At 48.1% G+C, this 24,234-nt stretch overlaps 1 long non-coding RNA gene across 2 annotated transcripts; it reads right to left on the bottom strand.

Annotated features, from left to right (window-relative positions):
• Positions 1–1,049: 1,049 nt before the first annotated feature.
• Positions 1,050–23,857, bottom strand: LOC142362696 (uncharacterized). 2 transcript variants are annotated; one of them, XR_012765230.1, is made up of 4 exons: positions 21,999–23,857; positions 20,858–20,997; positions 2,849–3,077; positions 1,050–2,464 (listed from the first exon to the last, which is right to left on the bottom strand). It is a non-coding gene; the product is annotated as an uncharacterized LOC142362696 (long non-coding RNA). The 2 variants fall into 2 exon arrangements; XR_012765231.1 differs by lacking the exons at positions 20,858–20,997; positions 21,999–23,857 and adding an exon at positions 5,498–5,793.
• Between the last annotated feature and the right edge of the window lie 377 nt (positions 23,858–24,234).

Below are 24,234 nucleotides of genomic sequence, written 5' to 3'. Positions count from 1 at the left end.
CCTTATCTCTAATCTAAATCTGCCCTCTTTCAGTTGAAAGCCATCACCCCTTGTTCTATCACTCCATGCCCTTGTAAAAAGTCCTCTCCAGCTTTTTTGCAGGCCGCTTCAGGTACTGGAAGGCTGCTCTGAGGTCTCCCTGGAGCCTTCTCTTCTCCGGGCTGAACAACCCCAAGTCTCTCTGTCTGTCTTCAATAGGAGAGGTGCTCCAGCCCTCTTATCATCTCTGTGGCCCTCCTCTGGACTTGCTCCAACAGGTCCCTGTCTTCTTATGTTGGGAGCCCCAGAGCTGAAAGCGGTACTCCAGGCTGGGTTTCTCCAGAGCAGAGTAGAGGGGCAGAATCACCTCCCTCGACCTGCTGGTCATGCTGCTTTTGATGCAGCCCAGGATATGGTTCTGAGCAATGTAGGCTGCAAGTGCACATTGCTGGGTCATGTTGAGCTTCTTGTCAGCCAACACCCTCAAGTCCCTCTCCTCAGGGCTGCTCTCAATCCATTCTCGGCCCAGCCTGTATTTGTGCTTAGGATTGCCCCGACCCAGGAGCAGGACTTTGCATTTGGCCTTGTTGAACTTCATGAGGTTCACACAGTCCCACCACTCAAGCCTGTCCAGGTCCCTTTGGATGGTGTCCCTTCCCTCCAACATGTCAACCACACCACACAGCTTGGTGTTGTCAGCAAACTTGCTGAGGGTGCACTCAATCCCACTGTCCATGTTACCGGCAAAGATGTTAAACAACGCCAGTCCCAGTATCGACCCCTGAGGAACGCAACTCATGATTTCATCAGGTGCATTTTGGTCAGACCTGTGTTCCCACTTCGGTTTACTTCTAGAGGAGTTTATGGAAACGTAGGAAGGTCTCAAAGAATGTGCAAGATCTCTGATTTCTAGGAATCTCAGCTTGACTGTTGGGTGAAATGATTCAAGTGCTCATGGACCCGTTGCTTCTACTTTGATAAGTGAAAGTCTCCTGAGCCTATGAGGTCAGTCTGGGCTTCCGCTGTACAAACAGGACAGGACAACTGGAAGAGGTTTATTATCCAAACAGTTTACTAGCAACTTTGCCAAGCTCTATTTCTTACCAACTCTGCTAAGCTCTATCTATTGACACCCCTATTAACAAGACACTACTGACTGGCTGCCGACGGTCTGTGCTGGCTCTAGGACGTGCCGCACTGGGGTCCATCCGCAGGGCTGGGGCTGCAGGTGCAGGTGGGGCAGTGGGGGACGGTTGGGCTTTGGCCATGGGGTGGCCTTGGCCTCGGCAGAGCTGGGGCTGCTGCTAGTGCAGGCACTGCAAGCTGCAGAGGAGCAGGAGCAGGATGCTGGAGGCCCTCCGGGCTTTGGCTGCTGGCTAGCAGCAGAAGGAAGAGGGCCAGCAGGATGAAGCTCTGGCTGCCTGCTGCTCCGGCAGGCTCTGGGAGCGTGGGAGCAGCTGCCGGGGGAGATGGACAGGCGCTGCCGAGCCCAGGAGGGGCTTCAGCCCTTCGCTTGGTGGGTGGAGACGCCTGCGTGTCCCCTGCAGGCTGACTGTCCGGGCTTCTGGAGGGGGGCCTTTCCTCCCACTGCAGGGCCTCCAGGGCTCTCCGTTTGATGTCAACCCTCCTCTTGCATTTTCCCAGCAGCTGGGGATGCTGCCTGGTGAAGCTGGGGTTACTGCATTAAGTGCTGGGAAATGGGAGGAGCAGAGGATATTTCACCATCAAGCTTCAGACTGCTACAAATGGATGTGAATCCTCTACCCAAAACACAGATTCAACTAACAAGCCAGTTCCTAACATGTTCTGACCCTCAAAAAGTGTCCATATTCAGCTTTTGGATTTCACTTTATCTCCAGAAAATCCTCAGCAATTTAGGCTTGCTTGGAGGGTGAAGCTCACCAGGTGTTCACGCAAGCCAAGGAACAGCAAGGAACATGCAGTTGCTGGCAGCAGGGCAGACGCTTTGGGTTGGAGAGCCAGGACCCCAGCGATCACAGCCACCCCTCCCATCTCTGCCCTCAGGACGCATCTTGTTGTGTTTTCTCCTGCAAAAGCAGAAAGGGGAAGAAAGGAGCTGGCAGTCACAGGAAGATGGTCAAGACAAAAGAAGAGAGGCACTACAGCTGCAGTGAGTTTGAGATGTGCTGCTTTGAGTCATCCTGTGTTGTAGGAGAAGCCACTGTCCCCTGCAGCACTTCAGGCCTTCTCAGAAGAATTTTTTTCCCATCAGAAGTCATGCAGCCCTACATTTCTTGGTCAGGTTTACTCCCTCTTGGAAAGCAGACACATTCCTCTGCCTTTCAGCTCAATGCCAGGTCCAAATGTGCCTGGTAGATAAACCAAGCCCTATCAAGACCAAAAGCATTCTTGTCTATCACTGTACCTTGACTCATTGTACAAGATCTTTTTTACCAACTCCTGGAGATGTGGGAAGCAGCTGGAGCCCGGGATTCATGGGAGGAAGGGACAGCATATCAGGCACCTCCAAAAATAGAAAGATCAGAAAGGTTAGGGTCAAACCAAGTGAGGCAGACAAAGCCCATAACGCCTGCCAGGAGGATGAGCAACGCAAACAGTGAATGCCTGCATCTGAAGTAGAGATTTTTTCCCAGTCACAGCAGAGGAATGTGTTTTAAGCAGCTGGCTTTTGGCCTTCTGTTTTAGTTACTCTTACAAAGGCAAAACCAAAAGGGACGCCATATCCCGCTTTACTGAAGCGCAGAAGGAAACATCTGGGAAGGGGAGGCAGAACATGACAAAGTTCAGACCAGCCTAAAGGGAGACACACACAAATCCTCCTGCTCAGCCTGCTGAATATGTAGGTATTTATCTACACAGCCTGCTACCACAGCCGAATGGAAAATACCTGCTGGGCTTTGGGATGTTCCAAGCAGCCAGAAGGAGAACAGGGGCAATATCACACTCAGCTACTCCTCAGGGGTTGCTTGGTTTCTTGAATAACCACCACAGAAGGACCAGATGCTCAGCTGATGTGAGCAGGCTCCACAGCCTCCACCATAGCTGCATTCATACCTACATCAGTTCAACAGCCGCATCGCTACCGCCCAGTTTTCAAGCTTGTGGTAACTTTTAACCTGTGCAAGTAGAAGCAGAAAAGCAGAATGAGGAAGTGATCCACTGAAACTCGTCCTTTGTGAGGGACTTCCCTAGAGAACCAGCATGAGAACTGCCTGGCCAGAGAAGTGCTGCACTAAACCAGGCACTGGAGAATGGCCAAGAACTGGTTCAAGCTGGGTGCTTTGTTCACAGAAGACAGTACCTCTGCCAAGTGCGGGCAGGGCTAAACACTGTTATAATTAGAGCTGAGGTGCCAGGCCAGTTGTTTCCAACTCCTGTTATTTTTATTACATGTCTTCCAGTAATTTATATTCACCTGAAGAAAGCCAGTGTCCGATTTCAGGGGGTAGGAGAACTTCATGCTAAAAGCATCCAGTGTTTTGTTTTCCTAGTTATGCAGAAAGGTCCTCAATGCAAACCTAGGTGCACCATGAAGGCTCATAACTAGAAGGCAGAGGGGAAGGACCCCACTTGCTAAGCCAACTTCTTGAACAATTAGGGTTGGCAGCATTCAGTTCTGTCAAATTACTCCAAGGATAATTTTTCTAATCAGCAAGCATTTATTAGAAATTGCAGAGGTACAGTAAGGGACTGGCACAGGGAGGGACAGGCTATTTCATCTGCAACTGTCCTGACCTTCAGGGAAAAAACCCTCCAGCATAACATAGTTGCCATAAATACTTACACCATGACAAAAGATGTCAGAAATGCAAGCTGTTGACATTACAGGATACTTAGCCAAAATGAAACCTTATGCCTTTCAAACAGTGAGCTGTAAAGACAAGCAAGTTTTATGACAGTGTGATATGCTACCCTAGAACTTAGAGGGTAGGGAAGCGCTGCTGACATTGAACACACAATACTAATTTCTTTGAAGGAAGTTCATTTCCAAATGATACAGAACTGTCTAACTCATTGCCAAGTTGTGGATCTAAACCAAGCAAGTTCATGAAAGGGTTAGACAGACCAGTGCAGAAAGGGTTCACTAGCACTTTTACGTCCTGAGCTGTATCCTCTGGCTCAAGGGTGCACATCAGCACCTTCCCTTAGTGTCTGCTGCCAGCTGGATGGACGTTTGGTATGACTTGCTTGCCACGTACAGTCAGCCAAGACTCAAGTATTCAAGTCTTAATTTTGTTTGAGCAAACCAAAGCCTCCTCGCCTGGTGGTGGGAGATTTTACAGGCTTGTCTTTCAAAGTGTCTCATGTGTTTAGTTCTTCCTTCTGTCTCTTGTGAGTCTGAGCAGAAGACAGGCCTCCAAAGAGGGCAGACACCTCCGCACAGGGCTGCTCTGCTTCTTGTTTGTAAAGCATTACAACACACTGTGCAAACAAACAGTCTAACCTCGGATGAAACAGACGTCTTAGATAAATCCCATGCACAGGATTAGTCATGCTGATGTTGCAATCATTGGTGTCATGGATAAAAATGACCCAAAGAGGAGGAGTATGAGAATCTTCCACCACGGCTTATTTACATTAATTATAAACAAAGACTCCCAACTCTCTTGTGCTAGCTCAACAACTACTTGCACCTACCTGTTGTCTGTTATCTTAGCTCAGGACTATGCTAGAGCAGATTTTCTGCCACACCTCTGGAATGGGCTGTCTTGTTCTTACAAATGCAACCAAACAGCAAAAGCACAATTTTACTGCAACTGCTTTATACATGCTTCTTGCACAGCTGCAGGAACAATTCCTCACTGCTATAAAGATGTACCCTCATCTCACATCCAAACAACATAATTACAAGGTAAATGTTCCTGGTGCCAACCACACCACAAGCTCTTACATAGGTGAATGTCCTTATTCAGTGTGGTACAGCACCAAACACTGCCCCTGAGCTGAGCCGTGGTTGCTGCTGTGCTGGTGATATTAGCACTCACGATGCTTGTGCTGGGCTTAGACCATAGAGAGAAGGCTTTAGTATTAAAAAAATTCACTAGTAAACTCATTAAATTGTTTTAAGTTAAACACATCTTTCATATAACCCCTCCCTTTCCCAAGTGGAATACAGCTGTGCAGATGTGATGCTCTTACAGCTTTTGACCTAATGCTTTTATGCAGTAGAGGAGGTGGAAAGATGATACAAAGCCCACGCATGCTAAACCACCTTTGCAGCAGGAAAATCAAACCCCTTACATAGCAAAAGCAACCACAGAGAGTCAGGTCACTGGGCTAAAGCAATAGATCAGGTGGACAAACTGAGATATCTGACTGATTTTCTTGGGAGTGGGTGAGTACTTAACACAGATTGTGCAATTCCTCTGTCCCTGCTCTGCAAACACAGCCTGATGTCCAAACACCAGCATCTGTAACAGCCTTACTCTGTACCAGTATAGTTTGCATGCGTTTTGCAAATAAACAAGCAGTGACTCATAACTGACAGGCTTGGAGAAACCCAGGGCAGGGTTTATAACATAGGCTAAATCATCACCTTCTCATTTATCCCAGGATGCCACCGTACGTAGTGGGACTGACTGCAGCAGGGTAACTCCAGAGAGGAAGCAACGCTGGATGCCGAGGCCAAATCCTCCTGCCCCTGCTTGCCGCGAGTAGCGCCTCGCCTGAGGCAGAGTCCCGCAGCAGCACAAGTTCGCTCTGGCAGCTCAGTGGCATTCAGTCTAACTGGTACCAGCAGCCCTGGCCTGGCAGGATATCCCACAAAGGTGGATGCTCATCCTATATCCTCACCCAAAAGTACCTCTGCCCCCCAGCCAGCGCTGTGTATGCCAGCCCACCCTCCAGGTAGCTACACTGAATTAGCACTGGGCAAGTGAAAAAAAACTACAGAAGATACTAGACAGAAATTAATGTTTAACCTTTGTTTGCCTTACACTACTGCCAAATAGTTGCAGGCAATCCAGAAATTTTTTCCACTCACTTGTTTCTAATTTGTGAGCAACCTTGTTTCCTCTGCCATGCAAGGACCTCTATCAACAGCAGACCTAAGGAAAGCTGGTCCCTCATGGATTTAGTATTTGGATAATAAGTTTCTGCATGTTTGGGTTTTTTTTCCTTATGGTTACTATGGTTCAAGTCTGCTCCAGCCTCCTGGTCAGTGTATTGTAAGGTCTCTATCCACTGGCTATATGGTTTCAGAGATCCCTTAGGGACCTTTAAAAACTTTACTGTTCTTTGAGCTTTTCATTGAACTGAAGCATAGCGACCACATTCAAAGCCACTGGCAGGCAGTCAGCACAACCACAGCACAACCATGTGCCATCACGAAGTTCAGCTTAAAACAGATGGAAAAGGAAGCCAATGGTGAATCATATAATGGCCTAATCATAAATCCTTTAAAATGCAAGAGAATTGCAATACCAAATCCGAAAAGGCATCAAATCAGAAAATTCTTGTTTGTAGCCTCATCTCCTCAACTCCTAGAGATACAGCCTGAACCTCCAAACCAAACAGCTTGAACAGTTGTGATCTAGCTACCAGGTTCTTCAGCCCTGAATGCCCAGACAGTAGGGAAACTCTTCAGTCCAAATCTGGAGTCTTGTTCTTCTCTCACAAACAGCAGCTGCCACAACTGTCTAGCATAAAACCTCCTGTCACAAGAGGAGAGTCAGTCCTTTATCCTTGCAGCCCATCACCCTGCAGGACTGCCTGGTACCACTGGAGAAGCAGTAGCTGTATGTAAATGGATGGCTGATTCATGCTGAGACACTGGTCTATTTTCTTATCGTCCTCTCCCAGTCTCACCCAGCACAAGAGAGCTGTAAAGCCAGTTCCCTGTGTGGTCCCACTCCAAGCTGCAGTGGCCACACTGGGCTGAGCAACCAGAGACATCAGTGGCTAACTAGAGGCTGTGATTCTTAAGGCTTTGTCTGGTTGTAATTTAGCCATCTCATTCTTCTTGATGAAGGCTCAGTGCCTTCCTGCCCACTTTACTCAGCAGTGTCTGAAAATGCCATCTGAGCAAAGGGCTGGTGCAGGGACAGAGGCTGCTAGGATCTGCTTGCAGGCTGCAGAAAGATGAGCAGAGCCATACTAAGGCTGCCAGTTTGAGCTTCCAGTGACTTTACCTCGCCTCCTCACCTCCCTCAACATGCATCCAGAGGCACACAGTCATCTCCCCATCCTTCCCCTCTTGCTTGGCAAGGCCCAGCTGTGCTCCTCACTTCTCCCCGGGGCAGCCCAGGTGTGGGCTGGGGCCACTACACCACCCCAGAGGTGGAAGCTGGGACCTGCGCACTGGCAGGGTGGGGGGCATGCAGGAAAGGGCAACCCCAGGCTGCAGCAAGCTCACTGCAGCATGAACAGCCAAGACATTTTACTCCTTCAAGTACCCTCTACTTTGAGATTAACTCAAATAAAGGTTGTTTCATTCATAGGACAATTAAAGCTTGCAAGACAAGTGACTGGTGGGACAGCTACTCGCAAACAGCCCTAATTATTATTCAAGACCCAGGCTGGTGTTTACTTTAAGGACTCTCCATGTTCCAGTACAGCTCTTCCACTACCCACAATACTTCGGCAACATCTGAGGCCACAGTAACCGTTAAACTGTTGTCCCGTGGTTTGGGTGAAAAGCTGTGTTAAACAATATCGACTTATCTTGAGGTGATCTAAGCAAAGTTGAGCAAATGGGAGATGTGCTCTCGCCACAGAAAGCTGTGCAGAGCCCCAGGCTAGGCAGAGCATTGCCGACACCTCCATCTCAAGTCAAGTCCAAGGGCTGCCTAACCTCATCTCTTATGCAGAGCAACACCAGACACTTCCCAAGGAGGTACAGGAACCCCAGCCTGCCTGCACAGGTCTCAACCTGTCCTCCAGTACCTTGGGCTTGGTTTATGTCTGGACCATAACACCCGTTACTCCCTCAGGAAAGTATCACCATTCATTACAACACCAGGTCACCTTGATTCCCATTTAAGAACTTGAGTAGATGCTCCGTCTTACTAAATTTATGGCCTCACCAACTTCTGAAGACAATGAGACACAAGTAAACTCAGTTAATCAGTGGTTAAAATGAGTTTTTCACTGCCCAATCATCCTTTAGTTAAGTTCCACAATTTCATGGGAAGAAGCTCCAGATGGGCCAGAGATGTGGGGAACAGGAGGTCCTCCCCAGCTACCACACAATACATACCATTCCTGGGCAGCTTTTTGTTGCCACCAGTCGTGCTGGGAACAGCACTGTGCCCTGTGACACAGTGGATTTGATTTATAATAAAACCAAAAAGAGGAAAAAATAGGACAGCCTTGACAAGATCCGCTTGACTCACCCTTGCTGCTGTGTTTAATATTGTTGGAGAATTGCTCCACGCAGGGAGCAATTTAGAATAAGCTTGATGAGGAAAAGCTTGTGATGAGGAAAGCTCATCTGCTTTACTTTAGACCAGCTGCACGCCTGCCCAGCACAGATGTACTTGGCACGTATATGGAGACGGCTCACACATACTGAAGGAGCAGCTCATTCAATAACCACACATTTATGAGACAGTTTCTAATCAAACCCTTCCTCCAAGCAAAGATAACAGGCTATCCTCGACAGTCTCACCACAAGTACATGACAGCTCCAACATTCTGTCGTCTGCAGCACACAGCAGCTTCATTGTGCAAGGACACACCAAGCAAACATGACAATCCCAGCCTCAGGGAACCCATCCCCTGTCTAACTCAGAAAATTTTGTGCTATGAATTTACCCTAAACCTACATCTTGAGTAAGACTTCCAAGCTGTCTGTGGTACACTGGCAGATTGCATGGCAGTGCCTCCAGCTAAGCTATATGCCTGCTTGCCTGCTTTCCTAATGCTCTGCTCCGCATGGGCGCACAGAGCATGGGAGATATCTTTTTACTGTAGGTGAAAAAACGTCATTCTGTTCAAAATGTCATTGCTGTATTGCTTCCTACTTTGACTTCTCTCTAGACTACTGTGGTGTGGTGAGACAAGGACGACTGCCTGCCCTTGGGTTAGACAGTTATTAAGCTACAAGCGCAGGCCTCCAGCAGCTGGAGAGGCTTCACTCAGGCTTAGCAGGGGTGAATGCAGCGACAGCACAAGTGCCCAGCAAGGGGATGCTCAGCCAGCCCTGCTACAGTGAGCAGCCACAGAGCTATGATGAGAACCCAAGAAGGCAATTTGGCAAGCAGCAAAGCAGAGCCCTCTGCTTGCTGCACAACCCACCTCCCCATACACCTTTTTATCGCCAAGAACATGGCATATTGAAATCTCATTTCCTACATTAACATCTTATCATGTTGCCTCATCTTGATTACTAGTGAAGCCTGTGAGTGATTTCATCTTCTCCTGTCAAGCCTGGCTGTCTCAAACCATCACATTTCTATGCATTCTGAAGGAAAAGAGAATTCCCTCGGTGAGCAAGTAGAGAAGGGAGACCCTTTTGTGCTCCTGCTAAGAAAAGGGCTGCCTGAGGGCTGGCCAGCAAACACATGCACACACACACTTCCCCAAGTGGGAAGCAGCCAGGGCACAGAGTGCTTCCAGCCTAGTTAGTATTTAGGGGATTTGGGAGAAAAGTGAGGATAATGAGGGGTATTAAGAGTTTATGCATCAGAGGCAAGTATGAGTGATGTTGGACTTCACCAAACCTGTTGTTTACACAGCAGTTTGTCCCTTGCTTAGGTTACAGTCAGGACTCTATGCTAAGGGCTTTCTCTTCTCTCAGTGGGTATCGCAATGTGTCAGGTCTGGCCCAAGCAAAGTGGAGCAGCCCCAGGGTAATGGCACTGGAACAACACCAAGAAGAATTTTGCTTCAGGTCCCAGGTTTTACTTTTGGCATCCAGAGCCGTTTTCTTGTTCTGTGTCCCCTTTTCGCCCCTGGTAGGACAGTCCTGTCTCCCAGCAGGGACTGCTCCTCCAGCACATGTGGCACAGGTCCCCAGTGTGCAGACACACAACCAAGGTACGACCAGCAGAAACAACCTCCTAATTACTAAGACCAAGCCCAAGAAAGTCACTGAAGGGCAAACAACCCCTGACCACTCAAGTCAAATTCCTACTGTGTACCTCAATGCACTGTTCCTCCATCACAGAGCACACTGGCTCTGCTTGCTTTCAGGCTCTCACACACACCTGCAGCTGCAGAGTTTCCCCTCTCCAACTGCTCTGCCCAGGTGGGTGGAAGAGGAACAGGCCACGCAGCCTGCCACCTCCTCCAGGGCAACTTTCCCTGCTTTTCCAGAAAAAGCTGCTCAGTTGAGGAGCCCTGCTAGATTTCTCCTACTTTCGAAATTGTTTTTTCCTTCCAGCTGATGATGACCTACATAATAAGCAGGTCACTAGAACACGGTATTTTCTGAGGCAGAGGAGAAAAGGCAAGCAGTTCCCCCACTGTGCATGCTTCCGAGGACAAAGTGAAGCACTGTTTCCCAGGGGTCCCACTCAACAGCTTCCTTCATGCTCTTCCTGTTTGAAATCAGTGGGAACTGCTGGGATCCCAGCGGGAACATGGTTGGACCCTGACCAAAACATCAGGCTAGTGAAGGACCAGTTCCATCAGTTAAGGACCAATTCCATGGGGGATCGAGGGGAGCTTCAGGAACATAAATGCTCCTCACACAAACAGTAAACACGCCATGTGCAGCCTCTGTTCACCAGGCTGTGAGCCCGTGCAGTGGCCTGACTGTGAGATTCAATCCACTGCAAAAGGTGAGCTCTCATCAAACAAGGAGCAAAGGGAGGGAAGGAGAGAGCAGGAAGATGTGACGGGGACAAGTCTCCACCATGATCCCCATGGTACAACCCCTCCCCAGCTGAAGGAAGCATCTGGTTGTAGCAGGTCTGCAGACCACAGGAACACAAGACTGAGACATTCCCAGCTGGAACAGTGCCCTACCTGAAAATCTGGCAGGCAAGAAGCAGAGTTAGAAGAGCTTGATTGAAGAAGTTGATTACTTCTCAAGCTCTAGTAATTTCTGCTCCTTTATGTGAAGCATCCCTAAAGGCTTCCTACAATAAAGTAGAAACTGGAAATGAGAAGGACTGAAGTAGCCACGAGAAGAGAGACCCTGCGATATAGCATCAGTATATTTTAAGGCATGGCAGCACAGAACTGGACTGTCTCAAGACGTTGTCTCCAGCACCATCCTCTCTAATCCTGCATTTGATCTCTCCCCATTTTCAGCGCCCTCCCAAATGGGAGACAGCCCTGCGAAAGATGTAGGCCAGCACGTCTAATCCCCACACCAACTGGTGTCCTGCAAGCAGAAAGCAGCTACCTACCTACCCAAGGGTAAGGCAAGAATCTATTAGAGAAATGAATGTAACATGACCCACCAGGGGCTCAGAGTCAGTCCCAGAAGGATATACAGAGCGAGTAACCAGAGCAGATAAGGGTAAGAAGCGCTCTCAAACAGCCCGATGGCTCAGAGAGCTCCAGTAACAATAGTGCAAGTCTGGTAACTAGGTCACCGTTATGATCCTTAATTAATCCTGAAGAGACCTCATCTGCCATGGGGAACATCACAGATAAGGTAGCTCATTAGGCCCAGAAGCAGGCCAGAGGTAATGTCAGACCACAGCCTAGCCTCCAGAGGTTTGGGGGCAAAATGCCATTTGGCAGCAGCAGCTGCTTTGCCTAGCCTGCTCTCTGCCAAGGTTTTACTCAGCAGACACACTAGGCTCTCCCCATCTCCTCCAAGGAAGCAACAGCAGCCCAGAGCCTGTTCGCTAGCCACTGCCCAAACCACACTGACATAAACCACAAAACAGGAGAGGGACAGGACTGAGAGCAGCCCAGGGCCAGGCAGACATGGGGCTCCAGCAGAGGATCCGTACCAAATCCTGCTGGACAGCTGAGCCCCAGCTCCCAGCACTGCGCATCACCCACATTACTGCTCTTCTCCTCCCCACCGCTCTGTGCTGGGGTGTGCTATCCTGAGTCGCTTCTTCTCGACTCCTCTGGGAGAAGCTAAGAGATACCATTTTCTCCATGTGCACTGCCTCAGCTTGCACAGAGGGTTAAATTAATATGCTGGGCTGGCAGTCGCAGCCCTGAGACACAGGTGCTGAAAAGGAGCATCAACGCCAGTGGAGAATCAGAATCACAGAATCACAAAATGGCAGGGGTTGGAAGGGACCTCTGTGGGTCATCTAGTCCAACCCTCCTGCCAAAGCAGGGTCACCTACAGTAGGCTGTAGAGGACCTTGTCCAGGCGGGTCTTGAATATCTCCAGAGAAGGAGACTCCACAACCTCCCTGGGCAGCCTGTTCCAGTGCTCCGTCACCCTCAGAGGGAAGAAGTTCTTCCTCATGTTCAGACGGAACTTCCTCTGCTTCAGTTTGTGCCCATTGCCCCTTGTCCTGTCGCTGGGCACTACTGAAAAGAGCTTGGCCCCATCCTCCTGACACCCACCCTTCAGATATTTGTAAGTATATATTAGGTCCCCTCGCAGCCTTCTCTTCTTCAGGCTGAACAAGCCCAGCTCCCTCAGCCTCTCCTCGTAGGAGAGATGCTCCAGTCCCCTCACCATCCTTGTAGCCCTCCGCTGGACTCTCTCCAGTAGCTCTTCATCTTTCTTGAACTGGGGAGCCCAGAACTGGACAGAGTACTCCAGATGAGGCCTCACTAGGGCAGTGTAGAGGGGAAGGAGAACCTCCCTCGACCTGCTGGCCACACTCCTCCTAATGAACCCCAGGATGTCATTGGCCTTCTTGGCAGCCAGGGCACACTGCTGGCTCATGGTTAACCTGTCGTCCACCAGGACACCCAGGTCCCTCTCCACAGAGCTGCTCTCCAGCAGGTCCTCCCCAAGCCTGTACTGATGCATGGGGTTGTTCCTCCCCAGGTGCAGGACCCTGCATTTGCCTTTGTTGAACCTCATCAGGTTCCTCTCTGCCCAACTTTCCAGCCTATCCAGGTCTCGCTGAATGGCAGCACAGCCTTCCGGTGTATCTACCACACCTCCCAGTTTGGTGTCATCAGCAAACTTGCTGAGGGTACATTCTAACTCTTCATCCAGGTCGTTGATGAAGTTAAACAAGGCTGGGCCCAGTACTGACCCCTGCGGGACACCACTAGTTACCAGCCTCCAACTAGACTCAGCGCCGCTGACGACAACCCTCTTGAGTTCTGCCATTCAGCCAGTTCTCAATCCACTTCACCGACCACTCATCCAGCCCATACTTCCTGAGAAAAGGGTCTGAAGTTGCAGCTGAAGCCAGGCTTCATGTGCCAGCAGGGCCAGGTTGTTTGCTTGGCAGAAAGACCTGTCCCTGATCATGACAGCGCAGAGCCCATCTGGCAGCGGGGTGGCAGAGACCAGCTGAGGGCAAGGGCATGGATGGCTGACACCTGGGAGAATAGTCTAGGTACATGTGATCTGCCCTGGCCTCTAGAGCTAGCTGTGTTTTGCATCTACACATGATCCCTATGAATGTCTTGATCTGCTTAAATCCACTGGTGACAGGGAGATAAGCTGAGATAATGCTGACTGAGTTTTCAAGCCCCGCTTCTGTTACCTGAGCAATTAAAAAGCAGCCACCATCAGCAAAGATGGCAAAACCTATCAGGGCTTCTGAGGACTCACCACAGAGCAGGAGCATTAAAAATAGTTCTTTCAAAGGAGGGATGTGTGACTAATAAGTCCTAAACTGACAATTGTTGGGAGATGGGGGCAGCTTAGTACTAAAGCCATGTCTCCAGGGACCCTTATTAAGGTGTCACTTGTGCTCATTACCACCCCCAAAGGCATTGTATTCAGCAACATGCACAACTGACAGCACACCAGGGAACAGACGCAACTCCATACAATTAAACCAGAACAAGTAGCAAGGAGAAAAGCTGCCAAGTAAACATAAAACAGTATTTCTACCCAAGGAAACTTTGAACAGCAGAGCAATCAAACTCCAGGCATACGCAACATCACCATACACGTGTGCTGTTCTCCCTCATCCAAGTGCAGCTGAGTGAGGGACTGCACTGCCATGAGACTGCTCCATGAAAACTAGGTCACCAGCTATCAAGCCCAAGAGATAGTGCAAGGACTTTGGGAAGGATGTACTGAAATCACTTCTTCCAATTAAAACACAAGCTTAGGAAGCAGCTCTAGTTTATTTGCTCTTGTAATTGGAGCTTTAAATCTCAATTACTCGCTCACGTCCTTCATGGTAACTACATCTTGACAGGGTTTTTGCTGTGGAGGAGACAGGCAGTTTTGGGAACCAAGTTGAAGCAAACACAGGAAACATTACCACCTTTGTGAGACAGTAGTACAGAGAGCATACATAGCATGGAGCAATCTGCAGTCCCAAAGGCTTACAAGGGAACCCAGAGTTTGTCCCCTTCGGTCACCTGCAGAAGAGCAGCACGCTCACTTGCTGTGCCAAGCACCAGCCTCCTGCCTCCTTCCTCCAGCCAAAGTGCAATCCCAGACACTACACAAGCCACAAAGGCCCTCCTGGATTTCAGCACTAAATAGCATAAGGATTCAGAGGGATGGCACACCTTCACACATTGGAGTTGTTGGCTCCTGATTCATGGCTGAAGTAGTGGCCGCTCCCCTCCCAGGTACCCCACCCTCCACTACAGGGTCTCAGTCCTGCTGCAGGCTGGAGAGGATCAATGCTTCCTATCTTAGGGCCTGGCCTAGTAAGCATGTGTTGCCCAGTGTGACATCTCTCCCCAGCACAGGCAAAACTGCCTTTTCCCAGACACTCTCACCTCACAAAATGCAGCTTGGCAAAAAAGCCATACCGCATACCCACCCAGACACAGAGATTGCTCAGCACTCTTCATCAGAGGCAGGAGAATTAACCTTTAAGTAGTGAATGGGCTAGGAAAAACACTGCAAGGCAACCCAACCACCTCTCTACTTGTTAAACACTGAAATAATACATGCCAGCTGTGCTGTGTTTGCAGACTGTAAAATGCCAAACAGAAATACAAAACTGTCATCAGGGCTTTTGGGGAAATAGTTCAGCCCCTGCTTAAACCCAAGCATCTCAGCACTAGTCTTGTGCAGTGGAGTTAATCTGAAGTTTGCTGGTGCTGCTGATGGCTGGAGAGAATCAGTTACCCTTCACCTCAAATTATGTCTTCATGCAGAGAGACCACCCCTCTACACCACTTTCTCACATGTACTTTCTCCTTATGTGATCAATCATCCCCTACCAGTGCTGAGAGGGGAATGTTTCAGGAGAGGTCTCCTGTCCTAACATTGATTTTTTTTTTTTTTTAATGAACACATTATCAAATTTCACACTGGAAACAAGATGCAACTTTTTGGGAACATGAACTCTGAATTGCTATTTCAAGTTAAACTTTGAAGCAGAAACTTGTCAAGCCTAGAGGCCTCTAAAAATCAAGAATGCAGTAGTCAAAAAAACCCAAACCATCACAACTACACTCTAGTTCTCCTAGGAGCTTGTGGGACGGCTGCATGAATTTTTGGGCAAAGTGCTGCCGCTTGCAAGTCTGAAGAGACTAGGTTTTCTGATGTATATAAAAGCTCCATAAGATTAGCAGAGCTCTACATAAAACCACAGCACACAGGTCAATCACATGACCCATCACTAACACTAAGCCAGCAATAACCCTCTACTCTCCCTTGGTTTGCTCTTACCATCAATTTAAAATGGGAAACCGGGCACAGAAGAGAGTGACTTAACACCAGGCTTGTATTTTTGCCATTTCAGTCTTAATTTCTCAGCTGATCCCTTTCAACTATTTTTTTTTTTATGTAACATTTACACTTCCCTCTCTTTCTAGGAGATTTCCTAGAATCAGCTTTTATCTTCTTTGCCCAGGGCTGGGACAATGTGCATTTCCAAGAGAAAGCACATTCATCTGGCCTGATTAAGTGGAGGGATTCCTGAAAAGAAGACATTAGAGACTCCAGGTTCTTTACCACGTCTCCTGGAGACACAACACCACATTTTCCAACCATGACCACAACACCAAGCCAACACCTGACAAGACGAGGTTTGCTCAGCACACCAAGTCAGAGACTTTTAAAACTCACTCCTTCGAGTCCTCTAGCCCCGTAGAGCTCAGCTGGAATGTGTTCAAAGCAGCTGCAAAACCATCAGGTCAAATAAACTACATACAGAAAAGGCTGCAGCAGCGTCACAGCACCCCAAGAATCCTCCCAGCCCAGCTGTCCTGGCTGATCCTCACTCGCACTCCTCCTGGTACTGCCTGGGCTGCTTGGCAGGCAGAGTGGCCCAGGAGCCTTGAAACTAGAGGCCAGAGCTTTGCGTGACTTCGGCTGTTCGTAAGACAGTGCAAACAGAGCACTTGCCAGCTTTTTGAAGAGTTCAGTACAAAGGCAAACAAGGAATGGAAGCCTCATACACTCGAATAACCTGAATACGTCACAGAGTTTCTCTAGTCTACAGCTCCCAAGTTCAGATTTGGAGATATGATGTGCTCATTTCCTCCCTTGATACTTCAGCACTGGCCCCTTCTTCCCTATTGCTGACACTCTTCTCATTTTACTACTTTATCACCACCCGCTAACTTTATCTATAATCTTTAGAGCAGGAGGAGGAATAATACGTCTTGCACCTCAAAGGCTAAGCAACAAGAGCTATTGCAAAATAGCAGAACAAACCCCGTGGGCAGAAAGCACCAATGCTTACACTGGGAGGTGGGAAATTTTGCAGAGGAAGGGGCTGGACACCAAGAAGGCTGTAGCTCATCCTTTCAGCTTTCAGCTGTGGCACACAGGCTATGGTGTTTGTCACACAGACTCTCCCCCCGTTCACAGGAGCGGGTCTGGCCCTGTGGTGCTCTTTTCATGTCTGGAACTTCTCCACTTAGATGTGAGGCATCCTTCTGCTCTACTGCTTAGCCACTTCCCTCTGAACCCTTTGGACTGTTTTTTTCAAGGAGCTAATTCTAATTGACTATACAACTATTGCAACTAGTATTAACTACAACAACTAATTCTTTAACTATAAAGTTTCCCTGACCATTGATGGAAACCATACAAGATCAAAACTGCTTTATACTTCCCTCTGTTTATTGCTTGCTTTCTCCAAGACAGTTCTTACAACTGTCTCAAGAATAGCAATATCTAATGCTATGGCATAGCTGGAAAAGCAGAAAATACACCCAGATAACAGAAGAGTCCTGTTGCCTCATGGTACTTGTTCATGGGATAACACCCACAGGAATTCCCAGCTTGGGTCTAGTCAGGAGGGGGATTTTCCCCCACCTTCTCATCTCATCAGCAGGTGTTTCATTCTGAAATGCTTCTCCTTCCTTCACTGAAATATCGATTCTTGCAGAAGAAATTAAAATACCAGATGCCTAAGAGAAGAATAAGCCTTTGCTGAAACAAACCGCAACAACCAGCCTTGCTTGTAGGGGTACTGTACCTACAATAGACTTTTTAAGATGACAGCCATTTGAAAACCCATCATTTTCACCCACCCAAAAAAGGTCAGAGACTACTAGCACTTCACAGGATGCTTTTATCCCTATCTCCAGGCTGAAAAGGCAATCTTATTTGTAGTACTACACCTGGGGAAAGAAAGGTAGTGTGTACATCTGCAGGAAATAGTACTGATTAAAAACCAGTTGACCAGGGAATCTTCATTTTGACAAAACTGTATCAGTTTATATGAAGGATTTAACTTATCATGTTAAACTGAGTCCTGGGTGACTGGGGAAGGGTGAGGGCACTTGAATATGCAACTACCTCGTAAGGTGTCTGTGGGGCCCCATGGGACAGGTGTACAAGTCAGAGAGATGATTTTTTTGTCATGGCTTAACCTCGGGAGGCAGCTAATCCCCACACTGCCACTCGCTCACTCCCCTCCCTCAGTGGGATGGAAGAGAGAATCGAAAAGGTAAAAGTGTTGAAGCTTGTGGGTTAAGATAAAGACAGTTTAATAATTATAAAAAGAGGAAAAAGACAAAAGAAACAAAACCTCACCAAAACCAAGAAAAACAAGTGATGCAAACGAAAACAATTGCTCACCACCAACTGACGGATGCCAAGCCAGTCCGTGAGCAACAGCAGGCCCAGCCACCGTCCATCCCCCCAGTTTTATTGCTGAGCTGGATGTCATATGGTGTGGGATATCCCTTTGGTCAGGTGGGGTCATCCCCTTCCAGCTTCCCGTGCACCCCAGCCTGCTCGCTGGCAGGGCAGTGCGAGAAACAGGAAAGCCCTTGACGCTGTGCAAGCACTGTTCAGCAATAACTAAAACATCCCTGTGTTACCAACACTATTTTAATCACAGTTCCAAAACATAGCCCCGTACAAGCTGCTGTGAAGAAAATTAACTCTATCCCAGCCAAAACCAGTACATTTTTACACGGTAACATGGAGATAACAAGTTATGCCCTTGATTTATAGCAATCTTCTGCTTGACAGAAAAGTTCTAACATTAACATTGCTTTAAAAGAGACAGGCCATAGGCTCCAGCACAGCATTTTTCACTGCTATGGGGCTATTTCTTGTTTTCAAGGACTTTTACATTCCTGCCAATGCCCGTACTGATGCAGATATGAGCTCCCTAGAGCTACCTGGTGTAGCAAAGATGCTTTACTGTATAAACATGACTTGAGTGTCTCTATGGGCTTGGAGCATCTAAATTCAGATGAAGAAGAGACACCCACTTCTTTCTCTCCTCTGTCAACTGTCCTTCCTATATAGAGAGGAGCAGACTAACTACTTAATTCCTTTCTGGAAAGTCAAGTTACAGAGAACTATAGACAGCTCTGACTTCAGAGCTAAGTACTTTCCCCACCCTCTCACACCTTCGTAGAGGAAGTGCTCAGATTCACTTTTTCTAAGGTACTTCTACTCTCTGCTGACTATGTAGAGAGTTCAAGCTCCTAAACTGGACATAGATGGGGGTGTCTCTGCCTGAGTAGCTATTGAGGAGAAATGAGGGTTGAGATACGCAACAAAAATGACAGGCTGAAGCCCAGCAATAATTCTAACTAAAAATATACTGGTTGGGGTCTACTGGTTCTTTCTAAGAGAAGGAGGAAAACTGGGTGAGAGAGGAGCAAACAAGGGTGTGAATGCAAATCACTGCAAGCACGGTGAAGCTCACAGTAGCTGGAAGGATTTGTGTATCATTTCCTGCCGGGTGCTGCACAAAGCAAGACAAACTTGAGGATGAAAGATGAAAAAAAGATTATTGCGTGATGTTCCACATCTGAAGCAACTGGAGGGATGTCAGGGAGATATTCTGGCATTAAGATAAATCACTGCTGGATGTGTTAATCAGATGGGCTGTAGACCGCAGAAGCCCCAGTGTGGGAGTGGTGCCCTTTAGCAGAAGGGCAGGGTACCTCGTATGAGGGCGGCAACAGCTTCTCCTGTCCCGACTGAACATGAGTCATGCCCCTGCAATGGGACTTTGCCCAGAGACCAAACTCCTCTGCATCAGTGGGCAGCACTTGGGGCCCGGCAGATGGGCAAAAGTGTCCTGACCCAACACCTTTGTAAGGACCCACCGGCAGTTCATGAAGTTCAGAAGATATCTATTACATTGGGAAGAAAAACAACTCAGCGCTTGTTTGTATGAAGTGGGGTAAGAAGCTTGCCAGGCCTGCGTCTGTGAAATACGGGTGCTGCTCAGTCACTCTGCAACAGGTCACACACGCCTCAAAATTCAGCAGCTCTTACAGCTTGGCTGAATTCTCAATTGATTAGCGGGTCCTATAAAGAAATGAGATTTCCTATCCTGTCATGTAAAGAAGACACTGGATCCAAATGAGGAAAATCTGCTAAAGAAATTCAGCATGGGAAGAATTTTCACTCTGCAGCTACTGTCGTAACCCTCAAATTTTGCCTTAAAAGGTAAACTAAGTTCTTCCTAAGAACTGCCGGTCTCAGGACCAGAGGTGGAAGTTCTCAGATCTAAGCCTGGAATTTGAGTCTGGATTAAATCCAGATGTCAGGATCACATCCACTCCCTTGGAAAATTCAGATCTCAATATAGACAGTGGCTTGTGCTTGGGGAGGGGGAATTGTTTTTATGGCTTGCCCTTTCGTGACACTGACTGGGTGGGAAAAAATTAAGAGTATGTGCAGCTCTGACTTCAGAAGTGGGCAAAAGGGATTAAATGTTGCTAATGGTACAGCTACATGCCTTCATTTTGACAGGCTGAGTGCAGACGGGCTTTGACTCTTGCTTTTCTGCTGAAGTATCTGAACACTCTCTTGAAGGCATAAAATTCATCAGAATTCCATGAAAGGAGCTAACTGTTGACAGATGTGCTTGAGAAAAGAGGGATGGGAGGGAAGTATTGAAGGTAACTTACACCTGAGCTTATATGGTAAACTGGTAATGTGGAAGGAGACTATCTTCAGCAACAACTCTTCATAGACATCAGCACAAATCAACTTGATCCTGTGGCAGGGGATTTGTTTGGGTTTTTTTTCCACATTTTAACTTCTATATGGGAAGCACTTTCTATGGCTTCTCATCCACCTCCCAAACTGATGGAATTTGACCTTCCCCCCCCCCCCCCCCCCTTGCAACTTATTTAGCAAAGAAACGGACATACCAGAATGGAATGGGCTTTAGAAAACTAAAACCAGCAGAGGCTCTCAGGGCAGGTGAGAGTCTTCCCTTCCCCTCCCCTGCCACTGCATCAGATGGGCCTCTCAGGCAGTTTGAGCTTCCTTTTCTGAATCCATCTGGTACCCAGCATCTCAGGTACCAGCTCCGAAACACAGTTACAGCTAGAAACTACCCACCTTCCAACCTAAACTTTGTCACAGCCAGCTGAATAAATTTGTTCTCACACCAATGCCATGCCCTCTGCTTAAACCAATTTCCTTCTTCATTACTTGCTAATCTGCCCTTTACATATTCACAGGCAGCCATTGCTTCTCCCCAGCCCACTGTACCTGCCATCTCTCTCCACACGTAAGCTCCCTGTTCCCTCGTTGGCTGCTACGGTACTGTCCCTTGCCACAGTCTGAGGTCCTCCTTCTGGAGTGTGGCAAACAGCATTTGCCTGGCACTTCATGCAAGTTTCTCCTGAGCCCTGTAGGATGATGGTAATACAGCGCCACAATTAACATCTTTGAATACCATTTAATTAATCCACTGAAGCCCTAAGAAATTTTAATTAATGGCAGCTTTATTAGTATTTACTTCACCATCAAATGTGAGCTCTGGCAGTATTTCCAAAGGGAGCAAACTGGCAGAGCAGTGGAAGAGACACCCTCTTCCCCTGACTTTTCCCCGCTCTGCTGGTCCCAGAGCTCACAGACATCTCTGCACACTGACAAGGACATGTTCCTTCGGCAGCTCTCCAAGATGAGGGTCAAGTTAATGTCATTCCATTGCTATTTAGCTCCGCGCAACTCCTGTCATGTACAAGGTTAAATAAATTCACCAAAATCAAGCTCTAAAGAAGTGTCATTGGAGGGTCTGATCAATAGCACAGATTGTAGGGAAGTCTGACAGGCAAGCTGAGAGTTCAGCTCCACTTGGAGATCTCCGTATCATAGCCAAGGTTGTTGTGTCTCAGCTGCCAACCTTGAATGACGTTTGTGCAAAAAACAGATGCTCTTCAGTCTTCAGACATTGCACACACTTTTGAATACAGAACCACAAGTTTCTGAATTCCAGCAACAAAGCAGACTAATGTACTTCATCCCTCAACCTTGCAACATGGTAAGACACTGCTGTTAAGATTATCAGGATAAAGAAGGATTATCAGATTTTTGAGGGGTTGAACCTGCTGTGGCAGGTGTCCACGCAGAAGAGCTCTGCAGCCTGTTGCAGTACTCTGCCAGCATATTTGCATGACACCTTTCTCTGGTGCCTCTTGCAACAGAGCATGTATTCCCTCTGTCCCTCTTAAGTAGCATGGTCAATTAATAAGAGAGGAATAGAAGGAAAAGGAAGAATACTATCAACATACTATAAATCAAGCATATGGGACTTCATTTCTGTTGTTGAAACCGAAATGAATCCAAGGAGCACTGGAGTGATCCCATGGGCTCAGGCACATTAACTCTGTGCTCGAAGGACACTTGCCTGGTATCTGCACAGTAGAATGTTGTGATGTTTCCTCACTTTTTTAAAAGTAACTGATGTGATACAAAGCTTCAGGGGAGGAAGTCAAATGTTGATGGTCATGGGAACAGGGAGAACAGTAATCTGAAACACAGATCAGGTGTCTTTAAACTTCAAGTGCTAGTTAACTATTATATTTTGCATAATGTAAACACTTGTGGCATGTAACACTAAATGAAAGCCAGTTGTGAAAAAACAGCACCCTTCACAAGCAAACTGGACAAATAATTGGAAGTACTGTCACATTACCACGGGACCAAGACTCTTGCTATCACAACTGTGATACAGGCTTGGGTCAGACAGCACAGCCTTAGTTTAATCATTTATTTACAGACAAATTAGAACTAGCATCTATAAAGTTTAACGATGCCCACTGACGAAAGGCTGTTTCTTAAAGGTAACTTCTGCATTACGTTGCTGAAGTAATGAACTAAGATCTAAGCATCAAGACTTATTAAACGATGTTATCTTAAATTCCTAATAAGCAAGAAGTGAACTATTATTAAACAACCATCTAGCCCTACTAAAATCCAGATCCCATGCCCTGCCTTGTAAAGCCCCATCTGCTTTTTTCAGGGCCCCATGAGGAGGGCAGAACTCTGTCCCATTTCCTACCTCAGAACTCAGTAACGTGCTGGAGTTGACAACAAGTCTGCTGTTTAACTACGGTTTAAGGTTGCCTTCCTCTTGATCTACTTATTCAGATCACGAAGTTCACATACTGCAGCCAGCATCCTCAAAGTGAGGGGAGTGATGAAGAGAGGAGGGTCACGCAAACACCCTGCAGGTCCTCCCCGTGCCCTCCGACAGGGGAGTTATCTAATTTGCAACATGTAAATACTGACCAATATTTTCTGAGTGGCTGTAGTATCCAAACCTGAGTTCAGCAGCCACAGGTCTACCTAGGTTTTCTATTTCCCTAATTGCTCTACTACAAGCACCTTCTAGTAACTACACAATGTGACAACACTCGAGATGCCAGAGCAAGTGTTAAAACTAAGAGCAAGTATTAAAAGAGCTCTCCTCAAAACTCTGTACCTGTTACAAAAACCACTCTTGCCTCAGAGTGCCCGAGCCGGCCCTCAGCTGGATGAGGGATGTGAGGCCAAGGAAGGCAGTACTCTGCCTGAATCCTGTCTTCTGTGAAATTATTGTTTCGCAAGATGAGGAAAAAACCTGCATCATCATCTTTCTTCTCCATTCTTTCCACACTCAAGCAGTTAGTACACACTTACTGCAGCTCGGATGGCCAGATATGTAACAAGAGCTCCTTTTATCATTACCCACCTTTAAATAGTCTTTTAAACAAATAAACTTTACTGTACATTACAAACCAGAGGATGCAAGGTTCAATTTTACTTGCTGCTGTCATTCTCACAAGAGTCTTATTTATCTTCAAAACCTGGGCAATGGTGCCATGCTTCCAAAAACACGGTGGTGAAAGTCCGAGCACTGCTCATGGAGAAACTGTTAAGACTCATTTGGGCTGTAGGCAAAGTGAGATGGGTTCAGGATCCCAGCACCACCAGTGAGACCACCCGCTGCTCTCCAAGGCCCCACGCAAGGGTATCGCAGGGAGGCAGGGCTGTGTGTTGAGGAAGAAAATAGATGAGGACATGTGTCCGAGCAGCGCTGGGTTTCCCCACTCAGCTGACTCAGATCTCGCATTTTCCAACAAACCGGTGCACTTGGGGCCCCCAGATCTCCCGTCCTGGGGCTCCAGAACTTCTGGAAACACGAGCTGCACAGCCCAGGGCTGAGGGGAAACCCGGCTACCCACCGCTTCTCCCCGTGCGGGCTGAGGGGACTCACAGTCCACTCACACACACCCCCGGCAGCTACTTGCCCCCCCCCATCCTCACGACGCCCCGTGAGCCGCCCAAGATCCCCCCCATCCCCTCACGGCGTCCCGGGAGGCGCTCAGGACCCCCCCCCATCCCCTCACGGCCCCCACAGGTAGGCGCTCAGGGCCGCCCATCTCCTCACGACGCCCCGTGAGCAGCCCAAGCCCCCCCATCCCCTCACGCCGTGCCCGGAGGCGCTCAGTGTCCCCTCACGGCCCCCACGGGAAAGCGCTCAGGGCCCCCCCATCCCCTCACAACGCCCCAGCAGCCGCCCAAGGACCCGCCCGGCCCCCCAGCAGCCGCCGCCGCCGGCCTCCCGCGGCGCCCCCAAGCAGCCGCCTCCGACCCCTCAC

This window comes from Opisthocomus hoazin, chromosome 11 (assembly GCF_030867145.1).
Source record: "Opisthocomus hoazin isolate bOpiHoa1 chromosome 11, bOpiHoa1.hap1, whole genome shotgun sequence".
NCBI classification, from domain to species: Eukaryota; Metazoa; Chordata; class Aves; order Opisthocomiformes; family Opisthocomidae; genus Opisthocomus; species Opisthocomus hoazin.
Note: the sequence above shows the minus strand (reverse complement) of the source record. Positions and strands in the feature narration are given on the sequence as shown.